Here is a 15,499-nt window from a genome sequence, read left to right on the forward strand (position 1 = left end):
AGTACAGATGAGTAATCAACAAATAAATCATCGTATGGTTAAAGTAATGCAGATGAGTTTCCCCGTGACTGCCAGGAAAGTTGACTCATTTGTTTTTCTATTTAAAAATCACAGAATCCACCAAACCGGATTTAATTCTCCCACCCACCCTGCCAGAGTTTACTACCCCTCCCAGTTTATACTGCCCGCTTCCTCACTAATATATGCATTTTCAGAGCCGAGGAGGGGACACTGCCACCATCCCTCTCCTTGAGCGTTTGACCTGTTTCATTGAAAATATTCACAGGTAGGTCTGATAGCACTTCACCCTATCTGGTTCTGGCTGAGTAAACTAACAAAGCGAGGCAAACTCTGCAGGAGTAACATTTTACTGAGGGATAATCAGAATTTCAATTATTTTTTTTTCAATAAATTTATTCTCGAGATCTCCACAATTTGGGAAACAGCATTAAACAAAAAGAGGCTAGAGAGCAAGGAACCAACGTGATCATTGTAACTTGAATATTCCATGTTATCAGTTTATTTGGGATATATAAAGTCCTGTTCATTAATCCTCAGTTAAAGTATGCTGTTGCTTTTAATTGGAATGGTTGTCAGTGCATAGATTTTGCCACTACCCAGCAAACAAAATTAGTCACTGCTACCACAATCAAGGTTCTGCACAAGATTTCATCCAAACGGAATAGTTTTTTTTAAAAATGTAACATTTTTCATAACCTATAATGGGAAAAACCTACAATGAGAAAGATTTAAGATGTGTCAGCTTTTAAAATCATTTTGAAATTTCAGTGGTTAATGCAGTATATAACAATTCTGTTACATGCTTTTTTTGAAAAATCTATTGATGTTCAATATATTGGGGTTCTGGAATCCAGAACACTAAATTTATCTCTGGAGAGAAGGAAAACATCCTTACTGTAAAGGCTGGTGTAACAATAGGCTCCAGACAACTGAGGATCTCAAAGTGAATCAGTAGCTGATTAAAAGTGTTCTATTCTGATAACTTGCTCCATAATTTGACACATATACACTTTGATATAATAAAGTGGAACTTGCTTAGTTGCATTTGACTGTATTGTGTAGCAAAGCATGACAAACCATTCATTTTTCTTTATATGCAAGTACATTCAGCAAGACTGGAAAGACTTGGAACCGCAGCTACATATTCACTAATCAATAGATACACTGCTACCAAACTAGCCCACAAATGGATTTGTATTGTGTGTATCATGTGCCACACTGAAGAGCCAACTTTACAAGGTTTAGAAACCTACGGTGTTTCACATCATGCACCATCCAAATTACATTCATTCATATCCACTGACATGCTCTATGAGCCAGTCAAAAGTCATAAAGTCTTCCAAGCTTTAAGATATCGAACAGTATGGGCGAATGGCCCTGCACCACCAGCATACAATGGCTGCAATGCATCATTTACAAGATGCACACTGGCAACTCAATGAGGCATTATTGACACAAACTTGTCACCTTCACCATCTAAGGTAAATCACCACTTCTAAGATCCTCCACAAGACACACAGTATCCTGACTTTGACATAATCACCATTACATTGTTGTACTAGCAATGGTCCTGGACCTTCCATACAAACACTATCAGGGCAGTATCTCTACAACACTGACCACAGCAGTTCACAAAAGCAGCTCATCAGCACTTTCTGTAAGAGATTAGGAATGGGCACCAGCAATGTGCATATCCCTTGAATTAATTACTCTTAGATCCAAGCATGGTTAATTTGAGTTGTACTTCATTTGTGCTCAATACAGACCTCTGCAGCACTTCCATTTTACTCCATCATTGCTTTTTGTTTCAGACAAAGCAACCTCTATGTGAAGTGTTAAGGATATTGTGATTTGCATTTTATCTTGCCACTTCCTGGCCTACAGAGCAAACCATTGATTTAACAAAAACTGACTCAAAAACGTAACATGTGCTGGCTTTTGAAAATGTTAATCAAGCACTGGAAGAAGAGACCCTGGGCTTCTCCTGTTGCTGCCAGCTGTTGAACTAGCTTAAATTTTCCAATTGCAAGCTCACATCCAAACTCTACTTGAAATATAATACCCAAAAGAAAATTAGAACCAAAGTATACAATTCCATCTTCCTATAATGGAAAACCATGCTTCCTAAAAAACTGCCTATATCTCAGTTATGCAGAGGACCAGCCTCCCCTCCATTGACTCCATCTACACTTCCTGCTGCCTCGGGAGAAAGCAGCCAATACAATCCAAGGACCCCTCCCACCTCGGTCATTCTCTCTTCTCCCCTCTCCCATCAGGCAGAAAGATACAAAAGCTTGAGAGTATGTACCACCAGGCTCAAGGACAGCTTCTATCCCACCTGTTGTCAGACTCTTGAACAGATTACTCATGCACAAAAAGATGAACTCTTGATCTCTCAATATACCTCGTCGTGGCCCTTGCATTTTATTTGTCTACCTACACTGCATTTTTCTCTGCAGCTGCAACACTATATTCTGCATCCTATCATTGTTTTACTACCATGATGCACTTAGGTATGGCATGATCTGTCTGGATGGCATGCAAACAAATGTTTTTCACTGTACCTCATAACATGTGACAATAATAAATCAATACCAAAACCGACACCAGTGCTTACACAAATCAGCCATGAAAATAATACTCTGCAAACAGAACCATTGGGAGTGCCTTGATTATAAGGCTGGCAGTGATTCAAGATGGAACTTCACCATTACCTTTGAGGACAATTAGTGATGGGCAATGTCTGTCAGGGCAACCAAAAACACTCACCTTGAAATTCAACCCAGACAGTAGCCACAGCTGTGTGTTCTACTGTGCTTCCAAATTCAGTTTCAATTTACAATGAAACACAATTCGGAGGCACAGAAAGATTCCTTTAATTCCAATAATCCTGCACGTTTTAATACTCAATATTATTTCAAATCATAATCTGACCCAAACAGCTATTCTGTTGATAACAGTTTCTAATTTTACCAACACTTATCGTCAGGAATGGTGCACTTCCCATGACACTACATCTTCTTTTCTTCCCCATGGGTGTTAATTGTTTTAATGTGATTCTGTTCCACTACCACTCTTCTTTTGTTATCTTCTTATAACAACACAAAAAGAGGACATTCAGCCCATTGGGACCATTCAGCTCCCAGGGAAGCAATCCCATCAGCCCCATTCTCTGTATTGCTGCAACTTCTTCTCTCACACACATGCCCATCAACTCCCTTTATTTATTTATACCACTTAACCTACACTAAGAGGTAGTTACAATGGCCAATTAACCTGTCAGCTTGCCTTTGGAATGTGGGAGGAAACCAGAGCACCAGGTGGAAATCCAGATTGTCAAAGACAGGATGTGCAGACTCCAATAGACATCACCAAGATCCCTGGAGCTGAAAGGCAGCAGCACTAACTGGTGTGCCATCACGCTGCACGCAGTTTTTATAGCTCGTGGATGAATGCCGACTGTAAGCAGTAATAAGTTATTCAACGATTGACAATCAAATGCAATCTGTTTGAATTTACAAAGGTTAAGTCACACTTTAACATTTTTGAGGGAGTCATTTGCAACATGTACAAAATATTGATCAAGCTTTATTGTGAATACTACACAGATTCTGTAAGCTATATTGTAGGAAGGACCTTCCCATTAAGAAAAAGATATTAAACCATGTAGAAGAGATTCAGTACAATGAGAACAGGGAATAATAAATATTATGTCATTTTAATGGGAAAAATGCCTTTAAGGAATCTAAGAAGAGATCTTCTAATTATGAAATTTTACCAAAAGACTATTTTTGCCCTGGTTGAAGAGTTGCACAGATATTCCTCCCAACCATCCCCATGGAAAGGGTTATTGCAATTAGTACCTAAGAAGGGAGAGTATGTGGGGTGGGAGCACTCTGACTGGAAGAGGAAAAGAACTGGGAGGTGAGGTTGTGTGGAAGGGATTGGTTGTAAGATCAACTGGAGAATGATTGAGGTGAAGGAGTCAGTGAGAGGACTGGTTGCACGATGAAATCGGCTGGAGAAGAAGGTTCAATGTGTGTTTAGGGCAGCGGATCGGTGTGGTCTGAAGATATCTGATGTGGGCAGCAAAGGAGGAGTGAACCCTTCAAAAACAAATATTTAAAGAAGAACATATCTGCAAGATTGATGGATGCCTTGGACTACACAGCAGCAATCCAGCTAAATTCAGGCCCCCCCTGAAGTACTGCTGAAACGAGCTAGTCTCATACGAGACAAACAATGCTCTTTACAGGCTTTGTTGTCCATAGAATAACGTTGCACATGTAACATCAAACAAGGGTTACCATCCATTTGATGTCACTATAGAGGCCCAGTGGTATCTATCTACATGTGCCTCACATACACAGAAGATAGAAAAAATATCTGGGAGTGTACTACTGTCAAACTAAGGAACAGATGTATAAAACAGGAAATGAGATGAGAGCATAAATAAAAACAGAAAATGCTCAGCGAAGTCAGGCCACATCAGTGGGAGGAGAAACAGAGTTAGGCATTTCCTTCGTCATAACTAGGAAGGAGAGGAAAGAAGCCTGCTGAGAAAAGACAGTTTCAGTAGGAGAGCTAATGGTTTCCTGGTGGTGAAAACTCTACAACCAAACAGAGGAAGTCAAATGAGCTCAGCAGGGACTTGACAAAGAACAAAACATATCTTTGTCTGTAAGTGTTCCGTGGGTAAACCCCTGGATTGATGGTAAACTAATTCATCAAGGAACAGGGGAAGAGCTTCATCATTTGGATGCCTTCGCATGTGAAATTTGAACTGTCTTCATTTATTACCTATGTAGCAAGGGAACACAGTATTTATTAACTCACACTTTCCAGCATCAAATAATGAAGTCCACTTCTAAATTGGGAGACTGAAGGAAATATTTGTATGGCAACTCTTTAGAATTACCTGTGGAATACAATACAATACAACATCAAAAATATCCTTTTAGACAGCACAGGTCACACATGAAGCAAGTCTTCATAACCTTCGCTTCCAGTGTTTAGTGGAATTAGCTTCTGGAGGCCTTTGAATTCTCATGAACAGCCCAGCACAAGTCAAAGCAATTAACCACACTTTAATGCAGGTACTTTTTTTCAGGATATTAGTTCAAAACTAAAGCTGACACAATGAGTGATGAGCAATTTAAGATTACAGGCAGATTTGCAGAATGCAACATGAATTTACTTCAGAGAGGTTTGAGGGTAAAGCATTACAGGATGGAAAAATGGAGGAATGAGAGCTTAAATTCAATGGAAAAAATACTGAAGGGTGTGGATAAAGAAAGATTGCAATTCTCAAACTGCAGGCAATATGGATTCAGATAGATACATTCATAAAATAGGCCATAACACAGTTTTGTAATTAGGGGCATCGAGCACAAGAGTAAAGAAATAATTGAAAATATGATTGAGCCATTGTCAGAGTACCGAGTGCAGTTGTGGATATCCCATTACAGAAAGAACATTAAAACCAGAGAGAGCATGTTACATGGAATCAGCATATTGCCAACAGGGACAGGAAAGTGCTTTCATTGGAAAGCTAAAAGATTTAATGATTTCTTTTTTAAATTACACAGGGTTTTTAAAAAAGTGAATAAGGAAAGACAAACCACCTCTGGTTGTGAAATCAGTGGCAAGGGGATTATTAATTTAAAATTATTAATAAGAGGGTTAGGCTAAATTTCCTCACCCAAAAAACTTGTAAGAGCAACAGAGTGTATTACTGCAGGGAGACATAAACCACTGTGATCCTTAAGGGCATAGAGCATAGCAATTTGCAAGGCAAACAGGGAATTAGTAGAGCAATGGATTAGAATTAAATTGGTCTAGAAAAGCATAAGGCATAACATGATGTCTCCTACCATGTGTGTCTATAGTTAAAATTTTCAGGAGGTTTACATGCACCTGAAACAAATACTTGACCACAAACTCAAAAAAGGTCTCAGTTGATCCTGTATCAAAGACCATCTATAATTTATTACCTTCACCTCTCTGGGATAAGAGGTATGTAATTACTTTGGACAAGGCATCTCTTTCTGGAAGAACTTCACCTGTTTAATTCCTTACAATCCATTTAGTGTGCACTGAAGGCATACTAGTTATCACTTGCTGCAAAATGACTTTTCAGTTATTTTCAAAAACTACTCATCGCAAGGCCAAATCAAGAAACTTTAAACTGGAATCCACATGACACTGTGGACCGTGGGCCAAAGATTTTTATTTCACCACAATATGTAACCCCATGGCCTGAGAGATCCTTCACTTCACCACTACTATCAAGTAAGGAAACCAAATCCAATTCAAAGAGCTGTAGAGAGGACGTGATTGGCCAACACCAGCTGTGTGTGAAAAAACAAGGGTTCCATTGTAGGTAAAGCTTCAGTTCAGTTCTACACACATACTATCCAGCCAAAGCAGCATGCTTTAGGAGGTAAGCAGTACCAAGATCAATAGATCAAAGCTCTGTAGACCCACCACAGTTATAAAAGTTGGCAAAGAATCAAACAATAAATGGTGAGGAGGAGGCTCCATGAATATTTCCATTCTCAGCAGCAGAGCCCAGGACATAAAAGACAAGACAGAAAGATCTGCAACCAAAGTGCCAAAATCCCAAGAGGATGATCCATCTCAGCCTCCTTGAGGTCATTAATATCAATTTACAGTGGATTCAATCAACTCTACATGATGTGAAGAAATGGCTATGTGCACTAGATATATCAAAGACTATGTCCCAACAATAAATTACAGTGGCGGAGATGCGTTGAGAACTAGACAAACCTCTATCTAGGCTATTCCATATAGCTACAACATCTAACCATAGGATGGAAAATCGAGCAAAGTAGGCAGGACAAATTTAAACTGGCCAATTACCATGGTCTTCTCTCAATCATTAAGAAATTCCAGAGGGAATTTGAAAGTGACGACCTTTGACATAAACACGGCTTCTAACTGCGTACAGCATCAGGAGCCCGAGTAATACTGAAGTCAACTTGAATCAGAGGAAAAATACTGGCTGTGGTAAGCAAGATAGATTTGCGTTTTTTTTTAAAGGTCAGTCAACTCAATCCCTACGCAAGCTTTTTGGGGCAGTATCCAAGGCCCAAACACCCTCAGCTTCATAGAAGCCCAGAAACATGCTCTTACTGCCGATCTCATCCATGCCTATCTATGCTAATCCTATTTGCCCATGCTAGGCCCATATCCTTCAATGCCTTTCCTATCCAACTACTTGTCCAAATGCCTTTTAAACGTTGTAATGATATCTGCCTCCATTACCTCCTCTGGCAGCTCATTCCAAATATTCACCACCTTCTGTCTGGAAAAGCTTACCCCTCAGACCTTCTTTAAATTTCTCCTTTCTCACCTTAAACCCATGACCTCTAGTTCTAGACTCCCCTAACCTGGGAGTCCCGATGAAAGATTCTGATTATCTATCCTATTTTTGCCTGTCATCATTTTAAAAACCTCTATTAGGCCACCCCTCAGCCTCCTACATTCCAATTAGAATACACCCAGCGTATCCAACCTTTCCTGATAACTACAGCCCTCCATTCCAGACAACATCTTGGTGAATCTCCTCTGCACTCTCCATATTGCTACCACATCCTTCCTATGGTGTGGCAACCAGAACTGCATACCATGCTCCAAGCATAGTCTAACCAATATTTTGTACAACTGCAACATGATGTCCCAACTCTTATACTAAATGCCTTGGTCTATGAAGACAAGCGTACCAAATGCTTTTTCACTATCACACTTGTCTGTATTAAATTCTGCCTGCAACCACTTCGCCAACTTACCAGCTGATTTAAGTCCTGCTGTATCTTTAAACAATCTTCTTTGTTATCTATGACTCTATCAATTTTTATGTTGCCTGCAAACATACTAATCATACACCCAACATTCTCATCCAAGCTTCTCCATTAATGTCTGCCCCTACACCATGAGGTCAGAAGAACAGATATTCTGTTATGATTGAAAAACATTTAAATCCATTTGCCAAACCTCCACAAATTAAGCATTCCTGAATTCGGGAAGACCTGAACATTCAGGCAAGCACTGATTACGTGGCAACATTCAACCACCACATTAAGACATCAATTTCCATCAATACCGGTGCACCATGGCTCCGGTGTGTACTTATTTACAAAATAACCTACAGCAACTCACCAAGACATCTGCAATAACACCTCTGCCATCTGGAACAACATGACAGCAGGTGAATTTAAACATCAGACACTGCAAGTCCCCCATGTCACCCACTATCACTGTTTCTTCAAAGCTGTTGGATCAAAAATCCTAGAACTCATTACTTAACAGCACCTTTGCGACACATGCAGTTCAAGAAAGTGACTCACCCCCAATTTTTCCAAGGGCAATTAAGATGAGGAATAAATGCTGCACTTCCTAGTGTATTAAAAATTGTTATACTTTTTTTTAAATATTAGTGTCAAGTAGATTCACACCAGGGATCCCACATTCAAAAGTACATCAAATTAAGCTTTAGGGATCATGTTTAAACCTTGCTTAATTAAAAAGAATATCTGATTTAGACATCAAGGAATTACAAAAGAAATAAGCTGCTAAAAATGAAAAACTGAGAAAAGGGAAAAAGTAGGTTGTTCTTACAAGTCCATGCATACAAAATGGTCCAATGGTTATATTAACAATTGAACAGAACATTGACATAAAAATAAATTATCCTCTACCTGTAATCGCAACTTTTGTTACTTGGTAACACCATCCTGAATTTACACAAGCCAAAATTTTATGGAGCATAAAAGCAAACTCAACACAGTAAGGAGAAATGGCTAGAGTGGTGTACTGTATTGCATTCCATTTACTTTCATGCCAGGGGCTCTCCCTTCCCTCCCACATCCCTTTCAAGGCATCTGGAATGGCACTCATTGCTACTTCACTGGCATGAATCTAAGAGTGAGGAAAAAAAGCATAAAACCATGACCACTAACAAGTATACTATAGTTACTGTACCCAGGAGAGACAACTATAATAAAATTCAGATGTATGTCTAGTTTGGAAGTTTGCAATTTTAAGTCATTTTGCCTCATTAGCACAGTTACATTTTCAATCCTTCTTGAATTCCACCATGAAAAATAGCTCAGCAAGTCTGACTTCAATTTCTTTTGGATTCTCAACCCTGATTTCCATTCTAGATGGTTATGGCTTACTGGCATTTAGTTGAGCTCTGTTATGCTGTATTTCAGCAGCAAGATCAGCTTTGCAACTCTCCACATGAAGCCAGAGGAAACTTAATCCTTCAGAACAGCTGGTTTATGCAGTTTGCTCAAGATTAATTTACTGTACAGTCACAATATCGAATTCTTCCCACTAGCTACCAGAAATACCATTGCTGCTTGGAGTCACTATTCACTTGACCTTTGCTACTGCTGATATTTTTTTCTCTACCTCAGGGTTTTAAGAAAATAACAGGTCTTCAGATTGTGACATGACAGTCGTACCTTTATGCTCAACCTGTTTATCATCCAAAACTAGTAAGGTATGCATATAAAATAACATGGACAATATTTATTACAATTGGAACATTTTGACACTCAGCTCATCATGATCAAATAAAATCAGTGTTTATGATGATTATTAAGATGCCCAGAAAATTAAAAGACTATTGATAAACTTCCAGCTGGCCCACAGTAAAATCTACCACCTTCTTCTCCTGCTATAAGTAGCATATGCTATTCAGAACCTTGGCTGGTAAAAGCAGTCGACATGATAAAAGGTACAAACTGGGCAAGGAAATCCATGTGAATATCATGCTCACTGCAGCCACTGCACAACATGTTCTGTTAGAGACTCTGTCCTATTTGATTTCATTGACTTAAAAATGATCCCTCTCTCTCTCTGCCACCTGCTCTTTCGGAAAAGAAAAATCTAATAAAACTTCATTCAGTCCTATTTTCCACTCTTCCCTCTTGGTTGTTATATTTCTCAGGTTCGCCCTTCGTGTGGCCAATTACTGAATCAAGTTTGGACGCTCCTGATCATTGTCGATGGGCCCAATGTTCGGCTAATTAGTGAAATAGTGTACCCTCTCCTTTCATGTTTTCTCAGAATTTGCAGCCATGCTGCATTCTGGAGCTGCTTCACTTTTATCATGGACAGGGGGTTGGCCCCACTCGCCAATGAGTTAGCAAAGGACAAGACACCACTGTACTGTCAAGTGAGATTCGGTTGTAGACCACTGATTTGCACCCACAGCATGATTGCACCTTCTCATGTTTCACTAACTTCAAATCAGAAGATTATGACTTCAACTCAAGGAATGTGAACAGACGATTCAAGTTAACAATTGAGTGCAATACTGACCACCTGTGGATGTGGTCTCTTTCAGATGAAACACTGGACCAATCTTACTGGGTGTGGCCATTTGTTCTTTCAAGCTGAAGCCACAGGTGCACATGCAAACTCAGAATCCAGGAGTTACTGACAGATTGCTGCTGTGATTCCCCACTGTGCTGGGGAAATTACCCTTTAGATGCTATATATGTCAGACCTGGCACAGGACCTAAGACTCCAAAGGGAGTTGAACCTCACTGGGAATTCCGTTCCTGCAAATTAGGAGTAGAGGGAATATAAGTATTTTAATTGCTTATCTTCCTTTAGTTTAGTGTAATTAATTATTTCTAAGTATTTGTATTTATTAATTTTAAGTGCTTATTATTAGAATACATTCTTTAATTGTTTCAATTTTAATACTAAATATCTCTGTCAAATTGTTAAAGATCTATGACACAGCTTTGACAGAAGGTAATGCTCTGCATTCTTTCAAAGGGAATCAGGGAGGTACTGAGGGGTCCTCTGTACTGTTGCCTGTGGCCTTAATTATCACCCAGACCTTACTACCCAATTTGAAAATGCAAAGGGCGCTGACCCTCTGCATCCAACACAGATAAGTGTGGGCACACAGGGATCACAAACAGCACTTTGAGGCAGCAGGCCTCATAGAGTCCAGTAAAATTGTTCTCTTTTTTGGATGAATGCAAAATATCAAATGACACTATTTTGAAGAAGAGCACAGAGTTCTCCCCAGCATTCTGGCAAATATCTCTCAATCGACGTCACTGAAACAGATCGTCTGGGCAACCTCACAGTGCTGTTTGTGGGGCATCTCACTGCAGATGAATTGACTGCTGTGTTTCCTATATTTCAGCAGTGACTCTTCATAAGTTATTTGATGGTTGGAAAGAGTTTTAGGACACCCTGAGTTTGTGAAAGCTGCTTTTAAACACAAACCTTTCTTTCTTCCCTAGGAACAGATCCTGTGCGGTTAGCACAAGTGGGTTCTCCAGTGCTTGACAATCATGTTGCCCTAGACAAAGCACAATGCTTGAAGCATAACATAGATGCAATAATTCAAGGGCACCCCATGTTATTGCTGGAAATCAGCCACAACATTACCCTTCCACCTGTTCTTTGCATATCAGAATTAATAATTTGTAGACTCAAGATCTCTGCTGACAGCTTTGTATTGTGCATGGGATGACCAGGAAATTGGAATAATAGGTTGAATAAACATAAATTATGTTCTACGTGCTTATGAATCTGATGTGATACTGAAGTGAGAAATTTGAAGAGTTGACACAAAATACTGAATGGTAAACTTGCCCTAGCACTGACCTTATTAACAGTGCAGTAAACTACTTTGGCACTCTGCCGCTATGTCCCAGAGAAAAGGATAAAGCAAAACAAACATAATAGTTCTCGGCTACAAATCAAGGAACTACCTTATTAATCTTCAAGAAAGCCTCAGAGCCTTAAGGAATTGGAGAGGTCAGTTTTTTTTTGAAAACTGCCTTGCTGTGATGAAAATGAAATGCATATTAAGACATGGAGGCCTATTATGCTCCTGACTACTGCTGATGAGTCTCAATAGTTGAAATACAAAGCATAATGGGGGGTGAATTAAAAAGAATTAGGCCACTAGCCATGGGTCAAGAGAAATAGAAACATTGCTGTTGTTAATCCAGGTCACTTCCATGCTTGTTTAATTTAAACACTTCATGGTGACATCTTTATAATTAATTCACAAGATCTGGGTGCCATTGGCAAAGCTATTTTTACTGCCCAACACGCAAAGGAGCTGGAGGAACTCAATGGATCAGGCAGCATCGATGGAGGAAAATGGATAGTCGACATTTTGGGTCGAGACCCTTCCTCAGGATATGACGCACTGAGTTCCTCCAGCTCCTTTGTGTGTTGCTCCAGATTTCCAGCATCTGCAGTCTCTTGTGTCTACATTTATTGCCCACTTCTTATTGTCCTTTGCTAAGGTCATTTCAGAGAACAGTTAATAATCAACCATATTGCTGTCAAATGTAGGCAAGAACAGGGAAGGACAGCAAATTTCCTTTCCTGTAAGACATCAGTGAACCTGACAATTTTTTATAATAGTCCAAGTATATACACAGTCACCGTTACCGATCTGAGCATTTTTATTCCAGGTGTATTTAAATTACAGAATTTAAATTCTGAGCTGCCACCAGTTGAATTGAACTAATACACCAGATAATTAGTCCAGGCTTTCAGACATACCCACGAGGCTACCATACCCAATTTTCTCCCTAATGGTCCATTTATGGCTTAAGTTGAGCTGGCAATAATATAGTCAGTACTTACTGATTTCTCATTACACACTAAAGGCTTAAGGAAAAAAAACAATTTCCTTGATTTTCTATTGCCATCATAAGTCCCAGCAAGTAAAGCATCTCTGGGATAAAGATCTAAAATAGTGCCATAAACAGAAATGATTTGAACGCAGATATTTGGGGATGATATGTGGGGGGGAGAAAATCAGGGTTGAGCTAATTATACTGAAGATTACAGCAAACAAAAGTAGCACAAATATTTTTGGTGAGAAGGCAATGAAAAATAAATCCTAGATAGCAAAATGTGACCCTGCCAACTTTTGAAGGACGAACCATTACAGTGGCAGCTGTGACTCAGCTTTGAAGATTATGGGTTCAAATTCTGCTTCAGGGTCCCAAGCGCAAAATCTAGGCTGACATCTAACATGGGAGTGAAGGAGTCTTGCAGCGTGCAAGATGCTTTCAGGTGAGACATTAAACAAAGCAGCAAAATGACTTGTGAAACAAAAGATATATGAATTACCAATGGCTGTAATATTAGTACAGAAAGTTCAAACTAATTTCTAGAGTAAAAGGATATACAAGAAAGAAGTGATGTTAAATGTAAGTAAAAACTCAGATGACCACAGATGGAGAATTAGGTAGAGTTTTGGAAAACATATTGAAACACAAAGTACAGCAAAGATTTACAAGGACGTGACCAGAATTGAAAGAAGCCAACCATCAGGAAAGGTTAGATAGCCTGCTGCTCTCCATCTCTCTGAAAAGTTGATGACAAAGAGGAGGCAGATGGCTTCAAAAGTATGAAAGTATTCAAAAAGGATGTGAGAAAGCATCAGCACCTGTAGGGAGTCCCAAACATGGGGGCATGAAGATATATAAATAAACTAACAGTAAACTACAGCAAAGAGGTCTGCTATAGCTGTACTGAACATTTGGAAGAGAAATCATGCTTAATCCTTCATCCCCTCTATTTCCAGTGACCTTTTGATTCTTTCCTTAAGTGTGGTCCACAATAGTCCAGCTGCCTAATTACAGAAAGATGCCAGTGCACTGGATGGAGCAGATGCCACTGACACATTTATGTACCTTTGAAGAGGAGAAAGTGGCTCAGGATTGGGAAGAGTTTGACAGAAAAGTAGAACTTGACTATATCAAATGGCAACATTGACCAGCTGAGTCATATGGCCTGTTCCCCATAACCCTCAACTCCTCGATCTTTCAAAAATTTATCTACCTTTACCTTAGTTGTATCTAATGATTTGACAGCCACCACCCTCAGGGGCAGAGAATTCCAAAAAGTCTAGAAAATCAAAATTGTACCACAATGACTTAGCTATTTATTTGTGCTGGTATCAAAGAGATGTATGAGAGCCCTGGGTTACTTATAGTCAGGGTGAGCTGCTGACTACCATATCTTCCAGCATGACTTTACTCAAGGCTGATGAAAAAGATTCTGGGCTTCCTACACAATTCTATTAAAACCCAAAGTTAAAACACTGCTATCATTTTCTTTGATCTGTAAAATTATTGGTCAAAAACCTCAAAATACTTCTATTTGGTTTTTTTTGTGTATTATAACATTACAAGAAATTCAATCTCCTAATCCCAGTGGTCCTGTCAGGAACTTCCCATTGCAATTTTGACTTAATGGGGAAGCAGCTGACTACAATTGGTATCAACATCTTTGGAGTTAGCAAGTCGAGAAATTGAGCAAGTCACAGTTGCCACTCCCAATTTGAATCCAGTGATTTTGCAGCAAACTGGAGATGTTGAGAACATAACCAGAGCCAACTATATAGGTTCCACAAAATCCTTCAGGATAAGAATGCTTCATCAATTAAAAAAAGGGCTTGCGTTTTTATAAAGCTTTTCATGGTCTCAGGAGGTCCCAGAACTCCTAACATTTGAAGTGCAGTCACTGCTATAATACAGGAAACATTCCAGCTCAATCATACAATTTTGAACTGGCAGGGGAAGGAAGCGTTAAATGATCTCATGGCTCAGCCAGTTCACCTCAAAACAATCCAGAAGGCAATGTAAAAAATCCTCAGAGCTGTTAAAGCTAACACAATCACCTTACTCTTGCCACCTAGTACATCCCTATATTCTCCACAAGATCTGAGTAAACTTAATAGCTACTGATCTTAGAACTCCCTTCTTCCTACAATGGACAAATGGAGAGAGAGGGGGGGTGAAAGAGAAAAGGAAGAGTGGATAAGGGGAATGGAGAGTGGGGCCAAATGAGAGGGAGCTGGAACAGAAGAGCTGGAGAAGATTGAGGAGGGAGGTACAGGTGTGAAAGAAGGAACATCAGAGTATAAAATTCTGCAAATAATTTATTACTTCCATGTATATTTTCAAACCATAGCCTGTAAGGTTGTAATCTGCTGATTTTGTCACAGGTGCACATTAGGAAAAGTATTAAGGCCTCATGCAGTTAAAATTGCTGATGTTAATCCAAGATCTTCCAACTGGAGGAAAAAAAGCAAATTTCTGGAGGAACTCCATGGGTCAAGCATCATCTGTGAAGGCAAAGGGATGGTCAACATGGTCAACAAAGGGATGGTCTCCTGATGCAGGATCTCAACCTGAAATGTTGACCATCCCTTTTCCTTCACACATGCTGCTTGGTCTGCTGAATTTCTACAGCAATTTGTTTTTTTGCTCCAGATTCCAGCACCTACAGTTTTGTGTCTCCTCTTTAAAAATTGGAGATGAAAATTAAAATATTCAGTCACTTAAATTGGAAATAATGAGAACTAACTAAAAGACAGGTAGCAAGAAGTTTTTGTTTGCCAGCTAATGAGTCAAAAATCATCTCAGATTTTATTTTTCTCAACAGT

General features: G+C 39.4%; 1 protein-coding gene and 1 long non-coding RNA gene across 10 annotated transcripts in view; one reads left to right on the forward strand and one right to left on the reverse strand.

Annotated features, from left to right (window-relative positions):
* The window catches only part of sipa1l1 (signal-induced proliferation-associated 1 like 1), a 275,095-nt gene that overhangs the window by 126,128 nt on the left and 133,468 nt on the right, over positions 1-15,499 (reverse strand). The gene's annotated exons all lie outside the window — the stretch shown is intronic.
* LOC127583944 (uncharacterized) lies at positions 235-11,528 on the forward strand. Its single transcript, XR_007958320.1, has 3 exons — positions 235-286; positions 9,465-9,550; positions 11,319-11,528. It is a non-coding gene; the product is annotated as an uncharacterized LOC127583944 (long non-coding RNA).

Source organism: Pristis pectinata, chromosome 1, assembly GCF_009764475.1.
Source record: "Pristis pectinata isolate sPriPec2 chromosome 1, sPriPec2.1.pri, whole genome shotgun sequence".
In the NCBI taxonomy this organism is placed as follows: domain Eukaryota; kingdom Metazoa; phylum Chordata; class Chondrichthyes; order Rhinopristiformes; family Pristidae; genus Pristis; species Pristis pectinata.